The sequence below is a fragment of the Balaenoptera physalus genome (genome assembly GCF_965194825.1).
Source record: "Balaenoptera physalus genome assembly, chromosome: 10".
Taxonomy (NCBI): domain Eukaryota; kingdom Metazoa; phylum Chordata; class Mammalia; order Artiodactyla; family Balaenopteridae; genus Balaenoptera; species Balaenoptera physalus.
Genome location: NC_138889.1, coordinates 87,497,395 through 87,507,127, shown reverse-complemented (window position 1 = coordinate 87,507,127; position 9,733 = coordinate 87,497,395). Strand labels below are relative to the sequence as shown.

Genomic DNA, 9,733 nt, shown 5'->3' with positions numbered 1-9,733 from the left:
ATTAGACCCTCTCCATCCCAACCTCTCTTCCTCTTCCATTTTATTTTTTTTCCTATATAAGGCTTATTGCTGTCTAACACACTTTATGTTTTACTTGCCTATCTGGCTTATCATCTGTCTGCCCAGTGGACCATGAGCTCCATGAGGGCAGGGATTTTGATCTGTTTTCTTCACTCTGGTGTCCCCAGTTCCTAGAATGGTGCCTGGCCTGTCAAGCTGCTCCATTAATATTTATTGAGTCAAATTAAATGTAGACCTGGATCTGAAGCTGGGCTCTCCCACTTAATAGCTGCATGAGTACGAGCAAGATACTTATCTCTTTGAATGTGTGAAATATATGGGACCATGCTTGGCTTACAGTAATTTCAATAAATATTTACTTTCTTGCCTTCTCCCAATTTGAGTAATGGCAAAAAGCCATTTGAAATGCTAGAAGAGTGACAGCTAAGTACAAGGAAATTCTTCTCACTTTATTTCTCTTCTCTTCTTTACCTTTCATCCTCTTTTGATTCCTTGCTCTCATCCTTGTTCTTACTAAGTCTGCTGAAATAATGCACATGACATAGAAAGAATGGTGGAGGACCCCGTGCTACCAGTCATAACTATTAGACATCAGCCGAGTATACTGCTGATGGGAAAAGAGGCCAGGGATGAATATTGGAACCCAAAGCTGTTATAGAGGTGCAGTCTTCATAGCAAACTTGACAGCTTCTCTGTGCCATTCTGGAGAACACAGGAAAGATATTCAGAAGCTGGACAATATCCAAAAGAGGCATTTAAAATAAATCAGGTGATTAGGAGAAGGAATTGCTGTGTGAAACCTTCCTTTCTTCTCCCACCCCACCTCAACACCCCGCAAAATTGAGTGCGGAATGGTGAAAATGGAAGAGGAACAATAGCAAACCCTCACATCACACTTGCGCATGCCAGGCTCCGTGCCGTGCATGTGAAATAGATTAACCTGTTCAACCCACAGCTATCCTAGAAGGTAGGTACTATTATTATGCTCATTTTGCAGATGAGGACATTGAGGCACAGAGAGGATAAGTAATTTCCCCAGGGTCATACAGTTGGTAAATGGCAGAGCTGAGATTCACTCTTAGCAGATGACGAACGCGAAGTAGGACTCAAGTCTCAAACAGTCATACTGATCACATGAATGTCGATTTGCTCATCAAACTCTAGACGTGCTTATGTGTCTGATAAGCTGTCACCCTGAATACTCTTTCTCGGCCAAGCGCTGCTCCGTGCTCTGCAGCCTGGCCACCATTTGGTCTAGCAGCCCAGGTGAGCATGAACTGACCCGAACAACATTTGTTTCTTCTTCTCTCTGTCCAAATCCTGTAAGAGTCCCATCATATTTTGGCTCCTCAGTGAGACTTTCCCTACTAATGCCATGTGGTGATTTATCTTTCTGCTCACTGGTCATCCACATGTTTTAGCCTATACCGTCCATTCTTTTTTTCTTTTTTTTTTTTAATTTTTATTTTATTTATTTATTTTTGGCTGTGTTGGGTCTTCGTTTCTGTGAGAGGGCTTTCTCTAGTTGCAGCAAGCGGGGGCCACTCTTCATCGCGTTGCGCGGGCCTCTCACTGTCGCGGCCTCTCTTGTTGCGGAGCACAGGCTCCAGACGCGCAGGCTCAGTAGTTGTGGCTCACGGGCCTAGTTGCTCCGCGGCATGTGGGATCTTCCCAGACCAGGGCTCGAACCCGTGTCCCCTGCATTGGCAGGCAGATTCTCAACCACTGCGCCACAAGGGAAGCCCTACCATCCATCTTGACATGTGGTGTAACTTTCCTTTAGCACTCTGTACAGTTGGTACTTTTTGCTGCCTATTTCCTGTCACATCTTTTCAAGAAGATGGCTTGTCCTTCCAGCCAAGGACATGTGCTTCCTTTATGTTCCTTCTCTCCCTTCATGTGCTAGTATTTTCCCACCAAATGCTTGCTGACTTGAAGCTTTTATGACTAATCCATGAAGAGTGGGTTACTGAAGGAAATGTGACGCTGTGGTGACATCTACAGTGTGGTACTTATGAGCCTGGGTTTGGAGGTTTACAGGTGTTGATGCCCGTCCTGGCTCTGCCAGCTCATGGTGGCCTGCTCATGTTACCTCCATAACATCTGTCTCCTCATCGGAAGATGAGGGCTGTGATGAAAGTTAGCTCAGAAAAATGTAACTCATCCTTAGGAAGATGTCTGGCACAGAGCAAGTGCTCAGTGAACAGTAACTATTATTTTTCTTGTCCCTAAGCTTTGAAGTTTATATCAAAGAGAACAATGACCTTCTGGAATATGTTCCCTGGTGAAACTGTCTGAGGCTTCCTGGACCATGAACCTGTCCCACTACAGCATTTCAAATGACCTTATATTAAACTGGATTGTGGGGCCTTCATCCCCTTGAAACTATGGAATACTCGTTATTAAACATTCAGGACCAAGGATTCTAGGGAGAGGCTGTGAGATTGCATGGAAGGGATAAAGGGAAGGCTTTTGATTATTTCCTGATTGTTACTTTTCATCTGGCCTTCCTTTGCTTCTTTCCTCCCTCCCTTCCCCTCAAATTTTGAAGGCTTATTATGAAAATGAACTGAAAGATGAAGGAAATTTTCGATATACTTAGGTATATCATGTAGATATTTATAGATTCTTTCAAGTCTTCAACATTTAAAACTTGGGTTTACCATTCTCAGTAGAACATCACTGGTTGATTCTTGTTGGCTCACCCTGTGTATATATAATATAGCTGCAACATGAGGCAAAACTTTCTATTAAAATGTTGACTCTTCATTTAACCTTTCAGATGTGGGTTCTTAGATGTTGAATTACAACTGCTAGAGCTGTAAGTTAACTTTTGACTACAGAGTTCAAAGATCATCTCTGCTTATATTTTCTTTATTTCAATAATTCACAAATATTTATTGGGTTCCTGATATGTGTCAATTACAGAGATGGAAAAATCAGTACGATATGGGCCCTTCCCTCAAGAAACTTACATCTACCTACAATATGATCTGCTGAATCATAATAATCTATTGTTAAAGATTATCTTGATTTCCATGATGCATTTGAATACTGTCCTTATTTAGAAACACTGGGAAAGTTTTTATCTGCCAAAGGGGCATTTATGTGTGTGTGTGTGTGTGTGTGTGTGTGTGTGTGTGTGTGTGTGTGTGTGTTTTCATTGCCCCCAAATAATTTTGTGGTGCTTTAGACAACCTTTTAAAAAAGTCCTCAAGTCCAGCTTATGGTTTGGGAAGATATGTCTACTTAGGTTTCCTATAATGTTTTGTATTACAGTATTATAGGCTAGATTATTAAAATTTCTTAGTTGTTTCCATAGTTTTGAAATGCAAAAGTCTTCGCATACCTCTTGAGTATTCTTTTATAAACTAATCCTTTTGTTCTCAGAAAATTTTTGTAGAATAGATAAATAGACCCATAGGAAAATTTAAAGACTCCTAGTCTCTCATGCAATTGAAAATATTTTATTTATTATTTTATAAATTTTAATAATGTTTGTTTGTTTCTTATTTGCTTTTCTAGGTGATACTTGTTATTTTCAATTAATGAAAATTATTTTCTAAATTTATTTCTCTTATTTATGTTTCATGTTTTGTTGCATTGTATAGAACAAAGTTTCTCAAACTCAGCACTATTGATACTTCAGGCTGGAGAATTCTTTCTTGGGGGGGCTGTCCTGTGCATTGTAGGACGCTTAACAGAATCCCTGGCCTCTACCCACTAGATACCAATAGTTTTCCCAAAGTTGTGACGACCAAAAATGGCTCCAGACATTGTCAAATATCCTCTGGGAAGCAAAATTACCACCAGCAGAGTCCACTGGCCTAGAATTTCCAAAATATTGTATAATGATAACTGTGATATGGGCATCTCTAGTTTATTTCTGATTTTACAGGAAATAATGCTTCCATTATTATGTTTTTCCATTAATATGTCAGTTTAACATAGGTAGTCTTTGTGAAACGAAGGAAATAGAATTTTACTCTTATCTTAAAATAAATAAAAGGTAAATTTGCAATGAATATTGATTGGTGATAATGTAGGATGATAATTCCTTGCGGTCAAAAAGAATTAGTACAATTCAGTGGACCCTTTAGGGCCAAGGCTGGGTGGGGAGTATGGGTGTGTGTCTGTGTGTGTGTCTGTGTGTGTGTATGTGTGTGTGAAAAAGTTGGGTAGAGAGTGTCTGTTGTGTAACTTTTGATTCTAGACACTTGATCCTAGAAGCAGAAAAGAATCCCTGCTAAGAGAACACAGCCAAGCCTTTCGCACAGTGAAGGGAAGGAAACCAAATACTGGATTATTGCTGTAATTGAGAAATAGCCCCCAGGTATTTTGAGTAGATGAGTTCTTTAGCCACTACTTTCAAATGATAATTTATAGCTCTTTTTGTTTTTCTGAACGTATTTTATTAGGCTTTGGCTTTCAACATTTCAAATATAATAATGAAGTTGAGAGTCCCTGTTATTAGCTACCAGTGGCCTTGAGAAGTCTGCTTCTGTGACTGAGGTGATGATGGCAGACTTGGCAAGGAGCTGGGAGGTTCTGCTCAAACCTTCAAAACCAGCCTGGAGTAGAGGCCACAGACAGACGGCACAGGTGAGAGGAAGCATAAATTCTACGCCTTCGCTGCTCAGACTCCGCTTGGCCTGAAGGGCCTCCCTCTGTGGGGGGCTCAGAGGCCCCCTGGGCTGGCGGATTTATGTCAGCAAGAGCAGCGCAGTAGAAAGAGATTAAGAACACTTTCAAAGGGTGAGGGAGTGGGCTGTTCCTCTGGCTGAGCGATCTGGGACAGAGCTCAGTCTGTGAGGACCTGGGCTGGTGCCAGTGAAGGGAGTAGGGCAGGCCTGAGGAATGGAAGGTCACCGGCCAATTGGGTGTTGTGATAATTATATCCTTGTTTCCTTGAAGGTACCAGCGTCCTTGATTTTCCAGCTTCAAAGAGAGTTGCCTCTGAAGTAGGGGGACGTTCACACCTGCTTTGCTGCAGTAATTTCTGCCTTCCTGGCTGCAGACTCAACAAGACAACAATAGTTCTGTGGACATTTTCAAGGCCACGTTCATAAACCAGGCATGGGAAGCTTCTCTTTCACCCTTTCTTCCTAAATGAAAATGAAAAATTAGTGTACCCCATGAGAATTCAGCAATGAACCCGATTTAATGGTTTTACTTTAAATTCAGATACTTAGGAGGTTAGGCACTCTAAATCATTGCCCCACTACCCTTATCCTTGCTCCCTCCGATTCTCCCCCCTCCCAAGGGGACTATCACAGGACCAGACATCAGGTAATTGCTAGAGGTGTCAGTATACAATACACTGGGAATGTTTTGGTTTTTTCTCTTCCTCTATCCCATTCGTCTTCAGAGAAGCTGTGCCAACAACAGTTAAGAAGTACAAGCTTAGTTCTACCTTCCATATTTTCCTTATGGCACTTAGATTTCCATAAGTCCTTTCAAGAGGGGAGAGAAGTTGTTGACATTGCTGTTGTTTTAAGTGGTACTCTGCTTGTCTGCCTGGTGCAGGGAATAGGATCTAAAAGTGGGCTCTCCACTGACTAAATATATATTTGCTGCCTCCCACCTCTTCTTTCTACTGATCATCTGGACCCTCCCATCATTAAATGTGCAAATTTAAAACCACATTTTGATTAATAAATTCCCTTTGTTAAAGAGCCGATGACTGGTTTCTGGCACATAAAACTTTTCCAGGAGGTAGACTGGATATTACACGTAACTCCCTAAATCCTGAGTTCTAATGTTTCTCTGGAAACATTGCCATCAGCTCTGGAAACCAAACCTTCCTTCCCTACACAAAGGCAGGTGCTGGTCAAAACCTGGAGAGTAGAAAGAGGGAAATGTAGTCTATTTTTGAAGCTAGTTCTTGTTCTGACCCTTGACAGTGATAAACGGTGGTCCCATATAGAAAATATTCCCTAACTCTTTTCAACTTTTGCTCTGAGATTGTGCAAATACACAGTGTTATGTTGATGAATTCCCAACTTAGTGATATATAAGTAACTAGAGTCTTTCTTCATTGAAACATGCAGTCTCTGTCTCTCTTTCTTCCTCTCTGCCTCTGCCCTTCTCGTTCTCTCTCTATCTCCATTGTACTAAGAGTTTTCCACTTCCAAAGATCAGGAGTAATGACTGCTATGATACCTGGGAGGAGCAAAACCTCCGCCCAAAGTCTGCTTCTACCTGTCACTCGGGACCCTGGGATTCTGAGCTCTTGCCTGTGATTTAATAATGAGACCCAATGGGGCAGCCCAGGTGCTGTATATCATACCCTTGTTGATTGCCAAGGGAACATTTAATCTGTTGGCTTTATTCAGTTATGCTAGTCTGGCAAACGTACCTGGAGCTATAAATTATTTAGATGTTTAATTTATTTGGTGTAGAAGGAACTCTCTTATACCTTAGTTATCGAATAGCAGAAGATGAAAAACCACTTGGCTGGCAAATCATAAAAACTTTAACAGACTTGTGCCTTAAAAAGCAAAAGAGACTTTCCTGACCTTAAAAGTATAACGGGGATCCAAACAAGCACTGCTAACACATTATCCCCTGAGATAAAAATTATGGTATAAATTCCTTCGGATTGTAAGTGAAATGTGAAACAAATGCTTTCCATCGGATGCTAACAGATAACTACTCTGAAGTGAGTACAAGTGTGAACTGCCAATGAGGGGTCAGAAGGGGCCTAGTAGGGGTCTTTGTCATAGTGCTCTTCTCTGCTATCATGTACTTCCTTTATAAGGACCCAGGTGAGGGAGATATTTTAAATTGTAGGAAATATGATATAACCTAAACCTTATTAGTATACAAAATTACTAGCTAACAACGAAACATGTCATTGTTTTATTTATTCTTTGACCTTGTACTTAGCACATTTCATTAAAATAGAAACTCAGCACATGTTTCATTAAAATAGAAACAGATAGCAAAAAGATATTATCTTGTGGAACAACCACTATCACATCAGATTAGGTCTCCTACCCTCCAACTGTTTCATCCATTCTCTTGATGAAGAAGGGTTGATCTGAAGCAAAAATAAACAATCTATAGCAACACAAAAATATAAACAACAGGAGTACAGAAATTCTTCGTAAATGTTTTCTAACTGTTTTGTTTCAAAGATACTTCTGGAATCAGGTGACATTACTAGGCTTTTGTTTACCATCATCCAAATATTTAAACAATTTTCCTTTCTCAGTGGGAAGCAGCAGAGTTTTTAAGCTAAGAATGCTATTTCTGCAGTCAAGCAGCGTGGGTTTGAATTCTTGACTTTTATTAGCTGTGTAACGTTGGAGAAATTATTTAACTTCTCTGTGCCACAGCTGTCTCATCTGTACAATAGGGATATTATCTTCCTCATAGAGTTCTTATGTGGTGAAGTACATAAAACAGCACCGGACATATAATAAATGCTTGATAAATGTTAAACTGTTGCTACTAATCATCCACTACGTGCTTTGGATTCATTTCCTCATATTCATATAATAAACAATTCTATGAGTAGTTATTATTCCATTTCACTGGAGAGGACATTTACTCCTGGACCCAGAGTGAAGCAGGTATAATTCAAACTCAGGTCTGTAAGTCTCTGTGGCAGGTTCTGATTCCTGGCGCCGACTCTGAGACAGAGATCTTGGTGCCGGAAGTTTAAGGGGAGTGCTCAGGGGCGACACCTGTGGGCCAAGGGAGACGGTGCTCTGTGATGCAGCACACGTGCATCACCCTACAGGATGAAAGGCCACCCTACCAGAGCTCCAGCACTGGCCTGGCCCTTCAGAGTTGCACCCCACTGGGGCAAGGGGTTGGCCTGTTAGTGGAATCTGCAGTCCTTGCATGTAGCCTGCCCCCAACAGGGGTGTGGGTTTGGGCAAAGCAGCTCTCTTCAGCCAAAGGCTATCTCCAGAGAGGGTCTCCGCTGAAGAACCATCAGTAGCCAACACTCCCAGCAGCTGGGGGCATAAGCACTTCAGTCTCGAGGCGGGGATCTAAGCAGTGGATCAAGGGGTCCACACCGCCTCCATCTTTGGAGGGTGTTCAAGGCCATCTGATGGCCCATGGCGGTTGTGATCCTACTTCTTTTGCCCAGAATCTCTCAGCGCCCGTTCGTGTTGGAGAGTCCAGGAAGCATGTGGATGGACTGTTTCTGTGAACTACGGAAGGTGCTTGGTGACTTGAGACAGCGCAGCTGCTGCTAACCAGCATCAAAACCAAGTAAATCACCCATAGGAACTGGCTGCCGTGGTTTATGGTCTGTACAGCTGGCTATAAGAGTGGTCATTTGAAAATGCTTAAATAGCACAAATTTTAAAAAATCCAATCTTCTAGCAAGCATTTTTTATGGTGTTTATGTCATGATCCATAGGCTAGAACTACAGAATTTTAAAACCAGAAGGGGCCTGAGAGATCCCACTCCTCCATTTGGGTTGGGCTGGCGGGGAGTGATTTAGTCAAGGTCACACAGCAAGTTAACAGTTACACACAATGGGATTGGGACCATAAGCCTGAAAATTGATATTCTCAAGTAGAGGCTAGCTGTTTGCCAACTGCAAAGAAATTATAAAAACAAATTCTTGGCTGAAAACTTGAAAGGATAGGTTTGGAATGTTATCTTAATGCACACTACAATCTTGAAGTTTCTTGTCCTATCCTAGATAAAGTACTGTGTTTATATTTTATTCATTTCCATGCAAAATGGCTTCTAAAACTAAATGCCAAGAATTCTCACTGACATTGTGTGGTTCGCATTTTATTGATTATATTTTGTTATTTTACTATTTTATGATTAAAACTGTCCTCTACTCCTAGCACTGTAGTTTTTCTCTATATAATTGATACAATGACAAATACTGTGTGGTGCTGGCAATGTTTGAAGAAAGAATTTTAGATTTGAGAGTGGAGCCTTATCTTAAAATTACTTTCAGAAAACATATCAGACACATGGAGCTGTCAGGTTTAAAACTGTATCACCAATTTTATGTTAACTTATTATCTCAATATTCTCTGGCACATGGATACATCCATAACCACGAAGATTAGTGCTTAGTCAAAAAGAAAAAAAAAAAAAAAGCTGTTAATTTTTCATTACCCCCTCAGTACACTACCTGGCTGGAGTTAGACATTTAAAAATCCCATATGATTGTTCAGCTCTTCAGAGATGTTAACCCTTAAACTTCCAGCAGAAAACCTACTGAACAGTGTTTGACAATTAGGAATAGTGGCAGTTTAGAGTTGAGGTTCAGAGCACAGACGGCAAATCCATACTTCCTGGGGTCAAAGCCTAGTTTCACCAGCTGGATGACGTATGAAGTGCTTAGAACAGTGTCTACTCACAAAAGTGTTCAGTTGATGCCGTACCATCAAAATTTGCTTTTTAGACTACAGAGGATTGAGCCATTACAAGGAAAGTTAAAGATGAAGACTTAAAAATTAGATACACCTAGTTTTCAATTTTTGACGTGTTCAATTCTCGATGCTTACAATGGAGCTCCTAGGTGAAATAGAATCATAAGCCTAGTTAGACCATACGTTTAGATTCTAAAGATTTACTCCACAACCTGATACACATAATACATGAAACAGTAAATTCCCAATTTTTAACTAGAAGACATTTGATTCTGGAGGTCACTGTTCTAATAGTGAGCTCTAGAAAATCATGCTCAACTTGCAGCTCCATGAAAGCAGTGACTATGCCTAT

At 40.9% G+C, this 9,733-nt stretch overlaps 1 protein-coding gene across 22 annotated transcripts in view; it reads right to left on the bottom strand.

Annotated features, from left to right (window-relative positions):
• Positions 1-4,410: 4,410 nt before the first annotated feature.
• Positions 4,411-9,733, bottom strand: part of LOC309636883 (uncharacterized protein) — a 51,049-nt gene continuing 45,726 nt past the window's right edge. For all 22 annotated transcript variants that reach the window (XR_014250255.1, XR_014250256.1, XR_014250257.1 and 19 more), the window contains one exon: positions 4,411-5,126. The gene's annotated coding sequence lies outside the window, so the exon portion shown is untranslated. The remainder of the gene's footprint in view (positions 5,127-9,733) is intronic.